The sequence below is a fragment of the Cygnus atratus genome, chromosome 2, assembly GCF_013377495.2.
Source record: "Cygnus atratus isolate AKBS03 ecotype Queensland, Australia chromosome 2, CAtr_DNAZoo_HiC_assembly, whole genome shotgun sequence".
Lineage (NCBI taxonomy): Eukaryota > Metazoa > Chordata > Aves > Anseriformes > Anatidae > Cygnus > Cygnus atratus.
Genome location: NC_066363.1, coordinates 16,957,215 through 16,976,547, shown reverse-complemented (window position 1 = coordinate 16,976,547; position 19,333 = coordinate 16,957,215). Strand labels below are relative to the sequence as shown.

Below are 19,333 nucleotides of genomic sequence, written 5' to 3'. Positions count from 1 at the left end.
TCTGCTTAACTACTGGCCATACTTAATCTTGAATAAAGAAAAAGGAATAATTCTTATGGCTCCTATTTATACTTCTACTTCCCTATGTGGCATCTATCTTTCATGCTGCTGCTTTACATATAGTTTGCAACCCACCTAAGACCAGTTAGTAGCTTTTTTTCTTAACTATTGATAATCAAGAGTATGTCATCTAGTTTTCATACAGCTGATCATTGTAATTCAAGTACGATGCTAAAACTAGTATAAAGATCAAAACGGTAATTATATGCAATTTTCATTTCATTATTCATTGGCATTTACAAAAAGAGTACTGTAACATCTTTGTGACTTTAACCCCTTTATAGCTTATCTTGTGGAGTGCTGACCTTTTCCTTCCTTAATTTTTAAAAGCTAGTGTTTTACATATACATACACACATATATTTTAATACCTCTAAAGATTGTTTTGTTTATCCCATATCACAAAAAAAAGATAAAGGACTAAAGAATAGGAAAATTCTGGTCTGAATGAATATGAAAGCATGTGTTAATAAAACTAATACATTAGCTATTTTATTTTTGCAATGTCAAGCAGAACAGATTAAATACTGGCTACAACCCCACTTATTCCTTGCAGAGTTTCTTAAAATGTTTATTTTTCTGTAAGAAACACTTTTCACTTTGAATTCATTGTTCCTTATACAATAAAATAAAGCTGCTATTATATGAGATTTCACAGACTTCATTCAAACACGCTTTTTTTTTCAGTAATAAGAAAAGGTTTTGATGACTTTGCTTATAGGAAGAGGGTCCCTAGATAGACAGAGGAAGTTCAGACTAAAGCCAAACAAGTTGCACTTGCTCCAAAATAAATTTTCCTGCCCCTTTAGAGCCAAACAGCTTACATGGCTACCGTATACAGTATTTCCAAAATTGTTTTTCTGCACTTTTAACCCCATTTCTAAAGGAAGGAGCATCAGAACAATTCCAAATTTGAATGAAGCCACTCTCTTGTGTGAGCTAAGGACATGAAGTTCTCAAACAGAAATTTATTTTTATCACTAAAAAAAAAAAAAAGAGAACAAACAAGAACATCAAACTTTTTATCCTTTGAAACAAGCAGCCTTCAAACAGGAGTCCATGGGTGTTGAAAGAACTCTACAATTTTAATGCACTACCCTTCATAAATCTGAAAAATAAGCTCATCAAATTCCCATTTGAATTTGTTAAAAGTATACCAATTCTTTTCTGAAAAGCACACACTGCCCTATACAAAACCACATGAAATTTGGTATAAGTTTCAGGAAAAGTTTCAGAAAAGCAATACTGAACTTGGTTAGGACTCCAACTCATAAACTGCCCTTTCCACTTTACGTCTCTTCACCCCTCTGTCTATATACTGTCCCTCAGTGGCACTCTTTGCCCACTCTCCAATTAATAAAACACTTTTATTTAAGCATTACTACTTCAATAAACACTACTTTTTGAATGAAAGCTTCAGATTGAAAAGAAACAGATTTTGGGGTGCGGTAACATCAGTGTTTTTATTTCTAACCCTTCCTTTCATGAAGACAATGGTAAGGATAAATCATTCACAGAACAACAGACCATATCTTTTACCAAAAGCAAATTTCCTCTCCCTTTGCGTAAAGATCTTCTGCATTTATGCTGTATAGGTGACCCAAGGAAATGCTTCTGTGCAGCACTATAGACATGGCAAATTGATCACCTACATAACAAAACTGTCAAAGTCATACAAAGACCGCAATTTACAGTGGTAATAATACTCAGGATTATGACACCATTTTTTCTCCAAAGATTTCAGAGCACATTGCTAAAGAAACTAAGCATCAATTTCCTCATTAAAGGGAAGACAAGGACTTAGGAGGAGCTTTTGACTCCCTTGAGGGTAGAGAGGCCTTGCAGAGAGATCTTGACAAATTAGAGGGCTGGGCGATCTCCAACCTCATGAAATTTAACGAGAGCAAGTGCCGGATTCTGCACCTGGCAAGGGGCAACCCCGGCTGTACGCACAGACTGGGGGCGAGAGGCTGGAGAGCAGCCCCGCGGAAAGGGGCCTGGGGGCTCTGGTGGAGGCCGGCTGGCCACGAGCCAGCGGTGTGCCCTGGCAGCCAGGAGGGCCAGCCGTGCCCTGGGGTGCGCCAGGGAGGGCATAAAGCTGTCAGAGAGCCTCCGAGGGAGGGCTGCCGTGGTGGTGAGGGGTCTGGAGGGGAAGGCGTATGAGGAGCGGCTGAGGGCCCTGGGTTTGTTCAGCCCAGAGCAGAGCAGGCTGAGGGGAGGCCTCATGGCGGCCTGCAGCTCCCTCACGAGGGGAGCGGAGGGGCAGGCGCTGAGCTCTGCTCTCTGGGGACAGCGACAGGACACGAGGGGACGGCATGGAGCTGGGACAGGGGAGGGTCAGGCTGGGTGTTCGGGAAAGGTTCTGCACCCAGAGGTGGTCGGGCACTGGGACAGGATCCCCAGGGCAGTGGTCACGGCACCGAGCTGCCGGAGTTCAAGAAGTGTTTGGGCAACTCTCAGACATAGGGTCTGGTTTTGGGGTGATCCTGTGTGGAGCCAGGAGTTGGACCTGATGATCCTTGTGGGTCCATTCCAACATGGAATATTCTATGATTCTATGACTAATCATGGACACAAAAAGTTCTTAGATGTTCTAAAATGACTTCTAATCAGAAAAAAAAATATTTGATTTTTTGACCTTAATTTTTTTTCACCTTCCAACTTCTGACAGTGAGACGAATAGTTTAACAAATTACAGCATTTTCCTGACCTGTCATATAAACAACATATCCTTCTAAGTTACTTTTTAGATACAATTTTACTTAAAGAATACTTCATGCAAGCAAGAAAGATTGCAACTCACACTGAAGCCCTTCAGTTATGAGAAACAATACTCAGTAAAATTGCACAGAAAGTAATTAAACACAGATGGAATAACCCCTACTGCAACAATCAAAGAGCTGATGTTTCTACAATAATTCTAAATACAAAAGTTGAGGAAAAACTTATTTTATTCAAGACACTGATGAACTTAGACTGATCAGAACATATATACATATGTCTACGGTATTTCAATCCCACATTACAACAGTATTTTTTTTTCTTTTTTCTTTTTTTTTTTAATAATCTTCTATCTTTTTCCCACTTAAATACAGCCTTGTAACTTTAGGTATCAGTAGACTAACAAAGACTTGCATGATGTATACCTAACTAATTAGAAGTATTATGTATAAGAAATAATAGAAAGAATTGATCTAAAACATCAGAAATGAAAAATTTCTTCAAGTCTTTGTATCTGACAGATTTTAAGAAACCTAATTTTTATTTTTTTTAGCTTTATCACAAACTTTTTTTAATGGCGTAAGTATAGTGTTACTGTTCTTATATAGCCCAAAGGGCAAAGCTTTTGCTATGGTACTTTAAAATTCAAGATCTTAATAAATTTGAGAAAAGGATTTTTTTTTCTTTTATGTAGTCTGCTTTCTTTACTACACAATAACATAATCTTGAATTTGAATATCATATTTGCATATTTCAAAGAAAAAATCTTTTAACAAAGAAATAATTGTATTACTTAATATGAACTGAGAAGGGAATGAAACAAACTGGATGCAGCTAGAAAGTAAAGAACAGAAAGATGACATCGACAGCTAACTGAATATCTTTTGTATGCTATCATGAGCTGAAGTCCTTCTAAGCACAAAACATACCAGCAACAGCTGTCATCTTACTTCTGAAAGACATTTAGGAAAACTGCAATCCTGAACATTTCATGACATGCCATTACATTTGATTATCTAATTCAGCAAATTGAAAGAAAAAAAAAACAACAATATTCTATTATTTCCCACTGCTTTATGTTGGTACGTTGGTTAGCAAAGAGACATAAAGTGAATTTGAACAGAAATTTACTATACTTTCTGAGCCAATGCCAATACCAATTCATGTTAAATTACTCCCAGAGTCAGAGCGAGGACGGAAGAGGTAACATGCCAAGAATATGGAGACAGTGCTTAAAAGAAAAAAAAATCAAAAGGAACAGACATTTTCAAATAAAGAAGCTACCACGATGTGTTTTAAATGAACGACTGTATGGCCCTGCTTTGTCAAATAATTACAGATGAAGAAGCTTTAAAGTGAGATTAAACTGAAAGCTGAGAATTGTTGATGGAAGCCTGCTAAGAATGGGAAGAAGTACTGCACAAGAAGAGCAGGTAGTCTCAAAATCACTGCTAGTGGACTTGAAAGCAAAGTTCAGGATTTCATTTAGATGCTAGAACCAAAAGAATTATGTGCCTAGATAGAATACTTCTCTTCATAAATGCCTTGTCCTTTCCTTCAGAAATCCAAAAGGTTATATAAACACTAAGAGGTTCTCATTTGCCCCAAAGTACATTTTACTTATAAACAATTTGTTTTTGTAATCTTCAGTTCTCCCAATGCTGCTTTTTTTAAGCATTCATAACAAATTTGAATTGAGGTCTTCACTTTTGCATCATTACGCAGGACCTAATTTCCAGCCATTTTTCCAAAAGCAAGTGATTCCCACTGTTTTTTAACAATATAAATCTAAAGGAAATCTTTCTTAACCATGCTCAGCAAGTAAACAGATTTCTAATGTGAATGAAAGCTAAACTGCTCTTCTCATTGTCAGGCAGATTTTTTTTTACTCCACTCTCTGTATATCTAAGATTTTACAGAAACGCCGACTGAATATTTCTTAGAGAAAACAGACAAACAGGATTCTCTGCATACAGACTGCAAAACCTTGGCCCAGGCTTGTGCTTTTTCTCTTTCACTATTCAGGCAGAGCGTGCTACATTTAAATAATGAAGAGTTCAGTTTATTCCTGCTTAGTACAGTAAACACATCCTTACAGTCCTGTAGTCAATGCAAGTTAGTCCTAGTTCCAGTTCCATTCAGGTTGCCTAAGATCCTAATAATATTGAGAAGATTGCTTCTGTATGGTTCATGATGCAGAATTAAACTACTCAAAACTCAGCAAACTTTAATCACAGATAGGGACATACATCCTCTGAGATAAAATTAAATATATACACACATATATTTATCAATTAGCACCATCTAGTGGGGTTGGTACAATTTATGCGATATGAGAAGTACGCAGCTTACTGTTCAGGTTTTTCTACATTTTCTGCAACATGTTGTGATACAGTACAGGTCTTAATACTTAATAAAATTCAGATAAAAAAAAAACTGTCTCATTTTATTTCGTGGCATTATATTACTCCACTACCAATTACATTTTAAGAAAAGTACTGACATTGGAAGCTGCATGTACATACACATGGAAATTTACTCATGGGAGAAAAAAAACCAACACACTTTTAGACACTCCTAGACATGCAAAACACAATTACTATTTCATTACTTTTTTCTATTTTGACTCAGTTGTACCCCTATCACAGATTTAAAGATTAGTATATTTTCACTGAGAAGAAGCTACTTTGAAGCATGCAAACAATGAAAAGAACACTTTTATTTAAAGAATGAAAAGGCCTTCATCATCAGAGCATAATTATGTCGTAAACACAAGTTTTGATAAAATCGGATCAAAGTGCCACAAACACCATGCAAAATTAGAGATGAAATACTTTTGAAAAATTCCAAGTAATTCATTTAAAAGAAGTTCCCTACACTAAAAACTGATACTCAGAACTAACTATGTTCATTTATCCTATTTCTCAAATATGAACACTATAAATTGATTTTCTGGTCAGTTTTGCATTAAAAGCTGTGGGGACTTAAGTTGCACAACTTAATTATGCTGGAGAATTTCAAATGCAAAAGCTACCCTTAGAAGTCCCCTATGCATCAACTATATACAAGAAAGCCTCAAAAATCAAAGCAGCAGCATGTGAGGGTGCTTGAATGCAACACTGCAAAAGGCCAGGCAGAATCTATCAGCTGCTGCCAACAGGCAAGCTAACTGCAGGTCTTACTGCTCCGTTCTCTCTGTGCCTGCTTACAAGTCAGGTTAAATAAATAAAGAAAACAAAACAGAAAACAAAAACTTTATCACTAAAGTAAGCATGTGCTTAAGAGTACTAGGAGAAGTCACAAGAATGAATTTAAGCACTTGCTTAAAACTTTTTAATGAAACTATGGCCATGGAAACAATAAAGAATGCCTATTAGGCAATGATTTGCATTCCTGTTTTCCTTTGTTTTTAAAATAAAAGTGATTGACAGTTAACAATTTTCCAAACAGATCACAACAAATCAAGTGGAACTTGGACAATGAGGGACACATCTTTGCTGAAATCCCAGTCCTAAAGTTAATATGAAAACTTTAAGTTGGAAATCTTAGAGAAGAGAAGAGAAGAGAAGAGAAGAGAAGAGAAGAGAAGAGAAGAGAAGAGAAGAGAAGAGAAGAGAAGAGAAGAGAAGAGAAGAGAAGAGAAGAGAAGAGAAAACAAGAAAACAAAACAAAACACAACACTATACTGGTTAGTAAAGGATGGTCTTCTGTTCCTCCCTACTATCCCTACTACATGTGGTGTTAGGTGTAAGTTTTATTTTTGTTTCTGAGAATAATGATAAACATAGTAACATTTTAGAAAAAAAGAGGTAAATATGTAGATATGCAGAAAAAAATAAGATCAATAAAAACCAGCAATGGAAGATTTCTAGTGAGGATGTTACAAGTCACAGAATCTAAGAAGAGAAGATGAAGATACCTGCACAGCACACCCAGGTGTCAGGGTACAATTAATTTATTTAAACTAAACAGAAATCAAAATAAAGAGATTCTAATAAATGAATTAATATGAACAAAACCAAACAAGAGTTATAATAAAAGTTTCCATAAATATAAAGATGAAGACAGCCTCTGAATTTTATTTAAAAGGATAGAGAGTTGTGTTAGGAATAAAATGTCCCAAATAAGTACAACCAGATAATTAAATAGCGGTAATGGATACTACTATTCCCTCAAACCTTCCTGAAGAGGACAAAGAAACACCAACAGTGAAATGGAATGTGAGTTGTAGGGTAAAGAAGAATGTGAAAAATAACGACAAAATACTGAAAAAAAAAGTTCAATAACTTAGGAGAGATTCTTCTCCTCACCTTCTCAAGTCACTTCACTTCAGGTTTTTGCACCAAACCATCCAAACATGCAAACTGATTTTAAAGGAACCTTTGAATCTAAGCAAACATTCATTCCTTTTTATATCAGAAGGAGTAACAAAAATCTATTTGTACAGGTGTACGAAATTACAGCCTTGCTATAGCTTTAACTTTTGGAAAGCAGGTAGATTATCAGCAGGAATTGCCTAATGACGGAGGAGGCGACAGGAACAAAAATAACAGAGCTACTACTAGCTGCTACTGTTTTAAAATAGAATTTATAGATTACAAGACTACAAGATTAGCAATTTTAATCTACAAGAAATAAGGATCTATGAAAACAGAGACTGGTGATACAAAAGAATGAACTACTGGGATGCCATGACATTTCCTGACAGTTTCCAGCCGGGAACTCCCCGCCCTGGCCCTATTTATTTCAAGTAGGATTCACCCAAAGCATCAGCCAGCATGACTTGGTCTGATTCACTTTGCATTTGGATATGCACCACTAGAAATAAACAGAAGTTTAAATAATATCAGGAAGAAGTATCACAAAATCAAGTAGTATTTTTCACAATTTTATGCCATAGACAAGTTTTAACATTAACAAAATGAAAGGCAAAATATTTCCTTCTATATTATTTGAAGATTTTTTTGTGCTTAATAAATTAAGAAATTACAAATTTTTATCCACCTAAACTCGGCTAAACTGCCCCAGCTCAATTGAAATACAGTGAAGCACCCTTTAAGAGTATCCGTCTTTGGATGAACAGTCTCAGTGAGACTGAGAACAAGAGGCTGCTCTTAACAACGTTCTTAAAAGTTTGGAAAATCAGCGGAAAAACTGAAATAAGTAAAAACCAGCATGACACTCCTCCCATAGAGAAGGCATGACGGTTATGGAGAACGGTTATGAAGGCGTTAACAGGAATAACAAAAGAAGAATAGATGCACAGAACATAAAGGGAATTAAAGATCTGTCATAGATTAAAAAACAATTTAGCAGTATAAGAGTAAATATAAAATAATCCACTTCTAAATTAGAAGACCAATACACATACTCAGAGAACAAAGAGAGAGAGCGCAGAATTGGGCAAGAAGATGCAATCAAGCCATAGGTCTTCCACAGTGGTTACCTGATACACAACAAGGAAAGAACAAAACATTGCTTCCCCTTTGGGAGACGGCAATAATAATAGTAAAACTTGGGCAGATTATTAGTTGGAGTTAGTCAGAAATTGGTAGAAAGCGGATGTTTGGAGATGAAAGAGCACAGGCATACAACTACAAATATTTTGCTGCTTGGCATGTGCTACGGTATGATTTGTAGTTAGCCATTAATGATATACCAAACTTCAATATGGCCAGCTTAGTATTTCAGCTGCCAGATTAACATGATTACAATCATGGGTTACTTTTTTCCTAGAATCTTTGAAATGTGGAAATTCCAAATTGTACCGACTTATGGTTTGATCCTGATTAAAGCCGTGTATGTCTGTAGTGTCATTACCAGATTATTTAATCCCTAAATCTCAGCAATAACTGCTCTTTTCCATGAAACCCAATCTGCAAAGTGGATTAAAATTCAAGATACTTTATGAAGATGATATCCATAGTAAATGTAAAGCAGTAGTGAAGCTATCCTATACTTAATTGCTAGCATTTACAGCTGGCAGGTTTTTTTCTTTTTTAACTGTTTAACTTCAGTCTAATTGAGGCAATATCACATTTGTGAATGTGACATCGCGAGTCACTTTACCTTGTGCTTACTGTGACTTCTAGCAGAAGACAACAGGAAAAGTTTGGAAGAGACAGGGAGAGAAATATAGACTTGTTGTCCAATGGACAAAATAAGAATGTTTGACCCCCCACCATCCCTACCATTCAATAAATACAATTATTTGTCATGGAGAGTCACATCATACCTGAGCCACTGGGGCAGAGAAGAATCAGTGGCTCCCAGGCTCAGAACTTTCTCCTCTCGGCAGCAATGCCTTCATGTTACAGAGCTATGAAACAGGGCGACAGGGAAAGGCAGCAGGAGGGAAGTAAGAGGAAAAACAACCCAAAATTGAAGGAGACTGCAGCAAGTGCATATAGTTGGTATAACGTTCTATGAAAGAAACAGCTTTGAAGCACAAAATGTATTTTTGCTGACCAGCAGAAGCAGCAGAGGTGTACTGATGCAGCTAGCAGAGTGAGTGAAAGTACGCATAATGGAATTAAGAACAAGAACTAGAATTCTGTAGTCAGAATGGATGATTTTATTGACTATATTCAATGATTTTATTCCCTTGCATCAATAACATTGCCATCAATACCATGAGCCAGCAGTGTGCCCAGGTGTCCAAGAAGGCCAATGACATCCTGGCCTGCATCAGAAATAGTGTAGCCAGCAGGACCAGGGAGGTGATTGCCCCTCTGTACTCAGCTCTGGAGAGATCACACCTCCAGTACTGTCTTCAGGTCCAGAGGAGGGCCACAAGGATGATCAAAGCACTGAAGCACCTCTCCTATGAAGACAGGCTGAGGGAGCTGGGGTTGTTCAGCCCGGAAAAGAGAAGGCCCCGGGGAGACCTTACAGCGGCCTGCCAGTGCCTAAAGGGGAACTACAGGAAAGCTGGGGAGGGACTCTGTGTCAGGGGGTGTGGTGATAGGACAAGGAGTAATGGCTTTATACTAAAAAAGGGTAGATACTGATTAGATATTAGGAAGAAATTCTTTACTGTGAGGGTGGTGAGGCACTGGCCCAGGCTGCCCACAGAAGCTGTGGATGCCCCATCCCTGGAGGCGTTCAAGGCCAGGCTGGATCCAATCCAAGCCATTCTGTGATTCCATGATTAACGAATTTAATCACATGTGCAGGTACATGCATGCTTGTGCAGGTACTTTGCTCACAAACTTCAAGCTGGACCAGTCAGTGCGAGGAGACCCGCATCTCAAAGGGCTTACGGTCTGAACCATCGGCTGGGTAAAGCGCCGTGGCTGTTTAGTTACACTTAGCACTACCAGTGACACTGGAGGAGTCTGTAAATGTAGGTGTGCTAACAAATCCAGAGAGTGAAGGTGTGTGTGTTTTCACCGATGAATTTCAGCCCTAATTAGCTGAAGAGGAGAAAGAACACCAAGCTGTCTGCTTTTTTTTTGTTTGTTTGTATGAGAGCTGTTGGCACTTACGTAGGTACAGGCACTGCTCTGTGGTAGCTGCTCTGGCCAGCTCTGCACCTAGGAACAGGTACCCAGCCCCAACACTGGTGTGACCTGCAAAAGGGAACAGCAGAGGCCACCTCCATCAGATTGGGACTGAGGAACCTCTTCATCCTTGTGTGCACTGGACTGGGCTTCTGCACCTGAGACAGATTCCTCAAGTCCTGGGGTCTGCTGCATTTGCAACTTTCCTAACATCCTCAAACTCCAGCACTGATAGAATACCAAAGATTAAATGTTATCTACGTCTTTTATACACTCACTGTCTTAACTTCCCTAAGAGACAAGGAATTAATCCAACCTAATCATTTAGTAGATGGGAAATAGAAGCCTGCAGCCATACAGGGGAGGGCAGACTGAGCAAAAACTTGGTCTTAACTAAGAAAAGTGGAGCAGCGGGAAGACAGCTGCAAAATACATGAACATAATCTAAGTGTGTGCAAGTCTAAATTGCCCACTGAGGCACCAGTGCTTTTTGAAAACAAATTCAAGACAGCTCTAGCTTTATACAATTCAACGTTTTCAAAACTGTCATTGTAGGAATAGGAAAGGTATGGGCAATCTGATTTTTGTACCATGCATACCTTTTAGCAGTTCAGCTGGAGCAAGCAAGCATGAAACACTCCTCTCCGCAGCATGGAAATAGAATGTGTCACCATGCTGAAGCTGCTACGTCAAAGTCAATGTGGACATCTAAGTTTTGCTAGTGCACCGAAGGCGTAGTCGACTCGTATTAACTGCACATTCTAAATTACTCATCCTTGATTTGCACAGACAAGTAAGCATCACGTTTTTCATGCCTTTAAATCACTTTTCTGCAGCACCCTATTGGCTGCTCTGCAGTGTCTGCACACCACATGGACAGCACCAGCCTGGTGAGCGCTCACATGCCGTAGTTCTCAACTTCACACGACTTATGTTTGAGGAGAATTTCCACTGACCTCACCACACCTGCAAAGAGAGGACTGGATGCTACAAAGATGCACAGAAACAGCTACTAGAAAAACAACACATGGTTAGGAGAACCGTTTTAAAAAAAAGTGCTTAAGAAGGCATAGAAGAAAGAAAAATAAGGGAGAACAGAAAAAGGAAAGATGAGCAAAAACTGTGTGTGTATGCATGGATTTCATACAAAGGGGGAAAGATAGTGAGGATATGTGTAATAGCACATATTACTGAGCACTACAAATTAACTTCAAGAGGATTATCTGAAGAGAGGATAAAATCGAGGCTTACAAAGACGGAGAGTTAACCTAAGCAGTAATAAAACATGCTGATACCATACACAGGCATTTTTACTAAATCTTATTTTTTAAGATTTTTATTAAATCTCATTGTATCAGTTTCAATGTTTCAAAAAGATTTTACAACTATCACATCCCATCCTTCTTAAAACTTTTGATGTTTTTGCACTGCAGAGGCTTACTTGCGTAGTTAAAACTTTCTGTTCCTAAAAGAAAAATAGCCCAAGACAGTAACAAAACAACAAAAAAAAATGAAACACACCCTCACATGTTCTCCTACAGAACATAATTTTTTTCATCTGCCACAAAAATGACTGCTGGTCCACAGGAAAAGAACTCTGTAGAAAAACAGTTTAAAATGACATTATCCTTGGATGTCTTGGATTTATCAGACTACTGAGCAGCTTACGAGACCTTTGATTGGCCTCAGTTTCATACACAAAAAATGTATCACTTCGGTTAAATAAATACTGCACGAGCTCCATAAGGCAAGAAAAATCTGGGTATGGGCATGGATTTGGGTTCTCAAACTTCTCTTTGGCCTGCTGCAGGAGTTTTGTCACCAGGCTGGTATATTACACCCTCTGCAACAACGAAATTACAGACTATTTTCTTAGAAGGATTTAGATCTTCCTTCTCAATGTCCAGGACATTTTGGCTCGATTTCTGCTACTCTTTGGAGGTTTCCCAGCAGAAACTTTAAATCAATTACTACTGATCCAAAAAATGCCTCCGTCTGGAGTTTAACCTAAACCAAAGTGTTTTCACATTCCAAAGCACTGATTAATTCACAAGTTTCAAGAAGTAGTCATAGACCAACATTTCACACCTCTGAATTAATAAGCTTATCTATTTTATTTTGCATTTCAAAATTTTGTTGGTATACCGTACCTGCAGAAACTCTTACCTAGCCCAGCTTCTACAGCTTTTATGAGACTAAACTGTCAACAAGCCTGTTGACAGGCAAGCAGCAATTAAGTTGCTTTGGAAACTGATCTTGGAATTTTTTATTATTAACAAAGCGAGCTGAAAGGAGGAGATGGTGACAGGAACAGGACTTCCTTATGAAAAACCTAGATGAAAATGTGTAAGTCTCTATTATTAAACACATTAGCACCTCTGATGTAGAAGCTGCAAGATGCTGGGGATACCGAATGTCAAAACTTCTGACAAAAGTTAGTACGAGATATCCCATCCTGGAAGATGCCCCATCCCTGGAGGTGTTCAAGGCCAGGCTGGATGGGGCTTTGAGCAACCTGGTCTCGTGGGAGGTGCCCCTGCCCGTGGTAGGGGGGGTGGAACTGGGTAGGCTTCCAGGTCCCTTCCAAACCAAACCGTTCCATCATTCCACGATTCTATCCAGTTAAATTTCTACCAAGAAATACAAAATAAAACATTAAAAAAAAAATTAATTTACCGTAATTGAACCGGTTCAACAGACTTCAGGACCAAATGATGATTGACATCCACTGGCTGTCTCTTTCCCAGTAAACACGGTACAATTGTAACACAAATACATTTAGTTGCATCATCACGTATGATCCGTATTTCACCACAACTGCACCAATGCATCCATTTGGCACTAACTTGTTGCACGTTTTCTCTGAAACGAGGTTACACTGCCCAGTGCTATGCCTGGCCACTTCTTCAGTAAGGTGGAGGTGCAGTTTGTCACTTTAAAGGCACAAATAAGCACAAGTATGTATACATCAACACACAAGGCGAAACACCATCATCTTTAATCAGAGGAGAAACACTAAGACCGTTACAAATTATAGTATGCGGACGCCTTGGGGTTTTAGCTAGGATTTAAAGCAGGAATCCATTTTTATTTCTGTTCCTTTTGCTCAGTTACTACCTGATGTCCTACATTTGTATACAAGTGCTCAGACAAGTGAAAGGGGTCAGCGCACACACTTCAGCCAGAAACTCTCCATCTCAACAACAGAAGCATTTGCTCGGTGCCTGGCTGCTGGCTAGCTTTTCCTTACATTTTCCGTGGCAACAGTATCAGTCTGAATAAAGTAAAGATCCTGTAGTATTTTCTATAAAACTTCAATTACCTTATTTTGATTAATCTGATCACTGTTCCTATGGAAATTAAGTTTAAAGGCAGCTGACTGCCTCCAGCTAAGAGCGATCTCTCTACTTGCAGATTTCAGTTGCTGGCTATTGAACAAGTCTCCAAAAATCACTTTGGCTTCAGAAGTAACACTCGAGATTCACACAGCATTTCATATGGTGTAACACCCTGCACGACACTTTCTTGAATGCAGTAATTTGGATGGAAGCAAAACGACTCGATGCTTTGGGGGTAATTACTCCAAATATCATTGCTAACTGTTGTCAGGCAGCATCAGGCTTTCTTACAGAGTATTATTTTTTTCAACACTTTTCATCTTTAAGTAAGCAGGAAGCCTATGAGCAAGCTTCTATTTCGGTATACAGATCAGACCATTACCTACGAATGCTTTGGGTGAGAAAAGCACTGAAATGCTACCACTCCTCCACGTACAGTCTATGTGTGCAACCCAAAGATGGTCTGAATTTAAACGACGACAAAGAACTGCCACCTGTGACCTAGTGCATCAATATTAATGAGCCCAACTACAGTAAATTCCTTCTTCCTTCTTTTAAACGTGCCCAGTTGCCCACATCTGTACGTTGTTTGGCCAGTCTGCATGACGAGGGCGAGAGCTTTGTTCCTAACTTTGGCATTTGGTAGGCTTTGCATGCCTTCTCTGACTGAAAGATGTAAACTATAACGTAAGAAGCAATCTTGCCCGCTTCTCCTCTAGAGCATGAAGAACAATTATTTTTCATTGGCCACGAATTGTTCCCAGCTGCCAAGCACCACCCTCCCACCTCCTCCTCCAGATGGCCAGGTGGTAAATGCTTACTCACACCGCCTTTTCCTTCATTTTTTCCCCATCTCCAAAGCAAACAGCACTTCAAGAGCTCCCCGTGAATTTACACAACTACAGCCTATTCCCTGTACCTGGGAGGTACAGTTTTTTAAAAATAAATATGATTGAGAACTATGCAGCGAGGAACCTTAAGGACTCTGAGTACCAAAGCACCGTTTCAGTGAATGAGCTACCAGTTTCAATAATTCCACCCACTCCGAGGTGGTCTGTACATCTCTCCAACTCCACAACACTCTCCCCTTCCCCTGCAACCACAATCCACTCAGTCTGATTTAAGGCTAGGTGCCTGGAGCCTGCCAATCTCCAGTCCCACTCACTGACCCACACGTTCTCTTTCAGTGCGTTTTCCAGGCATACTGCTCTTGGATAAGGCAGCTCCTCTGAGCTCCTCCCGAGGTACCTGTTTATGTCTGCCCTGAAATCAGAAATTCCATCCTGCTGTCTCCGTACAACAAAGCAGTCAACAGAAAAAGAAGTGGTTTTGTGAGCTGCAGAAACAGCTCCAACAATAAGCTCTAAACAATAATATGAAGATTGTATAAATATTAGTTCTAGAGAAAGTGCACACAAAGAACAAAGTAATCAGAAAGTAAATAACTTGTGTTACGAATAAAAAATATTTTATGTGTTACGAGTAAGAAATATTTCAATAATAGCTTGAAGTACAGAAGCAGTCAACCTCAACGTCATCAGGCTGCCATGAAGAAAGCCAACTCCATCCCAGCCAGACAGTATGATCTCCATCCTTTAGTCATGCTCAGATCTTACTCTAATGAATCCTTCTCATCCATCACCACCGTCGCCATCCTTTGACGCCAACACGGCTATCATTCCCTTAGTCTATGGGTCGTCCATGTCAAGTGTTCAGAACACTGAGTCCAGAACAATCAGCTGTCACACACAACTCATCAGAACAATTCACAAAGACAACTCTGCTTCCTCTATATACTTTTGGGAGGAATATTCAGTTGTGGGGATGCTTGAGGACATGCCCAGGCAGAAGCATTTACCATTCGGGTACATGACATGGGAGGTGAATGCATAAGATGTGTGTGGTGCATACCTGGATGTTGGCTGCAGGATGTCTGACACATCACGGGGCAGGGGAAGCTGCACCAGAAGACCCCTCCATGAGCTCCAGGAGAACCACCACAGTTGTGAAATTTGGGCTATGTAATCACACAATTGAATTTGCATGCCAATGAATTTACGTTGGGATACACTCTTGACTATTCTAATTTCGAAGGTTAGATTGCTTAGAAAAAGCTGTTAGTCATTGGCACAGACAAACATTAGCACAAGCAAAACATTTCTCAGAACTTCAAGCCAAGCCATATCCACGTGAAACCAATAGAAAATGAGCACAAATTAAGGTTTTGCAGGGCCAGCTACCAAAATACTATGCAGTCATAATTAAACCAGACTAGATTCACCAAATATTCCTTACTCTTTGCAGTAGTTATTTTCTTCTCCAATGCCACATACTGCTTTTTTGGCTTTTTGGATGTCTGATCTCTTCCCTATCAAGGGGAGTAACAATACTACTTGTGCCTTTGTTTTCCTAATGCAAAGTACAGCACTGGCTAAAGATCTGTCCATGCTCTGAGCTGGCCAAAGCCAATCAGCAAATTGCAATTGGTGAAAAAGTAGGTCGGTAGCAGCCTAACAGATAAACTTACTCTGTGTTTGAGCATTACACCCACAACAAGAAACATTCAAGGCTACAGTGCAAGTAGAAGCTTCATCTTGGAGCTAAACAAACAGACAATTGCAGACAAACAGCAAAACGTGTCCGGTGCACTAACAGCAAGCAAACACACATGGAAACTCTTGCAGCTCCTCTGAAAATCAGCTAAAGGAGTAGTTAGAACAGATCTTTATTTATACATTTTCCTCTTTAAAAAAAAAAAAAAAAAAGGCAAAAACATGAAAAAACGACCACCAACACAACCAGAGTGAATGTGTACTATCTGAAATTTCAGCTAGGTTTGTAGTCATACTTTCTTAGTCCTTTTCTATAAATCTCTACAGAATTACTGGGATCTCAACCATATAAAAAGTAATGAGAAGGTTGAAGATTTTTGGTTGAACTTAAGAGAGTTATGTAATAAGACAAGGAAGTAATAAATTGAGTGAAGCAGAGACAAACTTTGAACATTCACTATCCAGAGCCAGCTTTCTCTTCCAAACTGTCAACAATATCTGTGGGTTCCTTCTTCTCTATACTTTGCAAACTAAAATCTAATCAACAGATTCTTTTATTGAGAAAAAAGAATGCAAGACCAGTTGCATCAGTTTTTGCCGGTTTTACTTACTACAATAGGAATGTACTGTAGGGAACAATCCAGTATTTGCAGGGGAATGGACTGGATGATCTAATACAACTTTTCCATTTCTGACTTCTTAGAACAGCTCAGGCTGATCCAAGTTCACAAAGGGATTTCTGTCCAACGGCACTGAATGAAGAGAAATCCAAGGCAAGGATTTTTCTTTTCAATATCAAGAGAACCAGAGTAGCAAACCATATGCCATCGCATACAACCACGCAGAAAACACTGTGACTATTAAATACCCATAAAACTCAGAATATCTGTACAAAAGGTAGAAAGTTAATTTTATACTTAAACTTTTCAAGCAATTTGGAGCGCTTTATCCATTTTAAAACTTAGAAAACAGCTCTTTTCTACTATTTGCAATTAAATAGTAAGGTAAGAAGTTCAGCTTTGAATTTTTTATTAAGCAGTGTGCCTATTTTAAACAGATAAATAGTAGTGCCTAATTAGTAGTATACCAGTGCTAATTTTCTTTCTATTTATGAAGTTTAAAACCCACAGATACCAGGATCACAACATCCTTGGCTCTAAGCTAGTGCTTCTTTTTTATTACAAAATATCTGTCATCATTCTCTGCCTAAGGAATTAAAAACATTTGTCTTTACAACTATAGTTGACTTTAAGAAGTTACTGCTAGGAAAAACAGTCTTTCAAATAAGATACCAGAACCCAGAAAGAAAGGTTTGGCACTTCTGAAGCCTTGTAAAAGGGAAAAGCTATGGAAGATGAGATTCTCTCTTTTGCTCTTACAATTTCATTCCAAAAAAGCCATGCACTGCCTTCTCTGAAACTTGATAACACACTGGATAATCCTTCTAAAATGTGTTAAAGGTCAAACAAATACTATAAGTTTCAGATACAGCCAAAGGGCAGGAGTATGAACTAGATAACCTTTTAAAAGCCCTTCATGCCCGATTTTCTGTAGCTGAACAACACAGAAATCAAAAGGTGAGGTCCTACAGCCTATGCCATACACTGAGTCAGACTAGATGTTGGTAACAGTCTCAGTTCTTGTAATTAAAAATCTCTGTCTTTTGAGTGAAATTAGTACAGTGCATTAAACAATAAGTGCTACTAGTGAACACTAAAGATGCATTTTCAAGAATTAAATCTATTCGAAGACAACGTGAGTCCTAATAGGACTTTAATATAACTGTTCACAGGTTCAGAGTTAAATATATATTTCATTCTTGGCCCTAAAACTTACAAGATAAAAAAGATGGCTGGAATACTTCAATGACTTCTTGTTGTAACTGCAAGGAAATGTCCACTTACTGACCCCCAAAACTTTCCAACTGCATCAAGAAACCTTTCTCATTCAATTCTCATCCAGTAAGGCCAACCTACACAGCAGTAACAAACAACATGGTATTAGGGCATGCAACTAGGATAGCCAGTAGGAGAGCCCAACTTTTCCGAGCTGCGAGTACACTGCAGATGAGTGTAATATCTACAGTCATGTTAACTTTGTTTTCTTTTGGGGACAGGCAAAAGGGAGCAAGTGAATGAGTTAAAAGGTTTTGGTTTTGCCTCAATACAAAATTAAGAGCAAATGTTGAAATTTTAATGTTTCACAGATCCACACTCGTTTTCAGCCAGCCTTCTTTAATTCCCAATCCAGAAAGAAAACTAACTTAGCTACTGACCTAACATTTAATTTAGATTCACACGACCGTCAGCCTATATTTGAAACATAACCAGTGCTCCCCTTTCAGTGGTGATCTTAGCAAGCTGAACAGACAGCTGAATCAAAACGGTAAGAAGTGTAGGAATCGCTGTGCTTCAGAAACTTTGATGAAATTCTTTAGGCAAACGAGTATTGAAAAGCACTGTTCTGCTGCTTGTTGCTTTTGTGTATCTACTACCAGACAGTACTTGTGTTTATTTTCATATGTAATTTTGCAGGTAATTTGAAAACTTTGCCCAAGTACAACATTATAATTTCTTTTCCTGGAACAAGATAGCTGAAAGAAAGGGAAAAAGGTGACTTTTAAAATCTACATAAAATAATCTCGGTTGCTTCAGTTTTAAGCCTCCTCTCACGCAATGACTGACAACTGTAACAAACTCTGCTCAATTATGTGCAATCTGGATATATTCATGGTATGGGTTACCACCACCTACTGACTCACTTGAGACCTCAGAATTTCCTTACAGCTCGAATTAGCTCCGTACTAGAGACTTGAGCCACGCTTACCATGTTGTAGGAGTGGAACATTTCTAACCAGCTGATTGGTCCCGTTTTTCTTCTTCAAGCTATTTTAACATTATTGGGGTTGCTCTGCACACTCCCGTGGCATGCTTTGATTTTTTATTGCTGATCACTTTCATAGCAGGACACTTTACTCAAGTATTCTTCCAAACTTATTTTAGGTCGTATTTTAGTCCAACATATTTATGTGCAAAACAATTTTAAATGGAGGCAAGCCAATAAAAGAAACAGCTTACTAGAATTTCAGTTGACTTTGTTAAAGGAAATTATTTTAAATTAATGTGGCTACTGAACTGTTGCCATACTTGACCTCAGAAAAT

General features: G+C 38.6%; 1 protein-coding gene across 1 annotated transcript in view; it reads right to left on the bottom strand.

Moving 5' to 3' along the window:
* The window catches only part of MPP7 (MAGUK p55 scaffold protein 7), a 150,179-nt gene that overhangs the window by 74,513 nt on the left and 56,333 nt on the right, over positions 1-19,333 (bottom strand). The window lies entirely within an intron of this gene.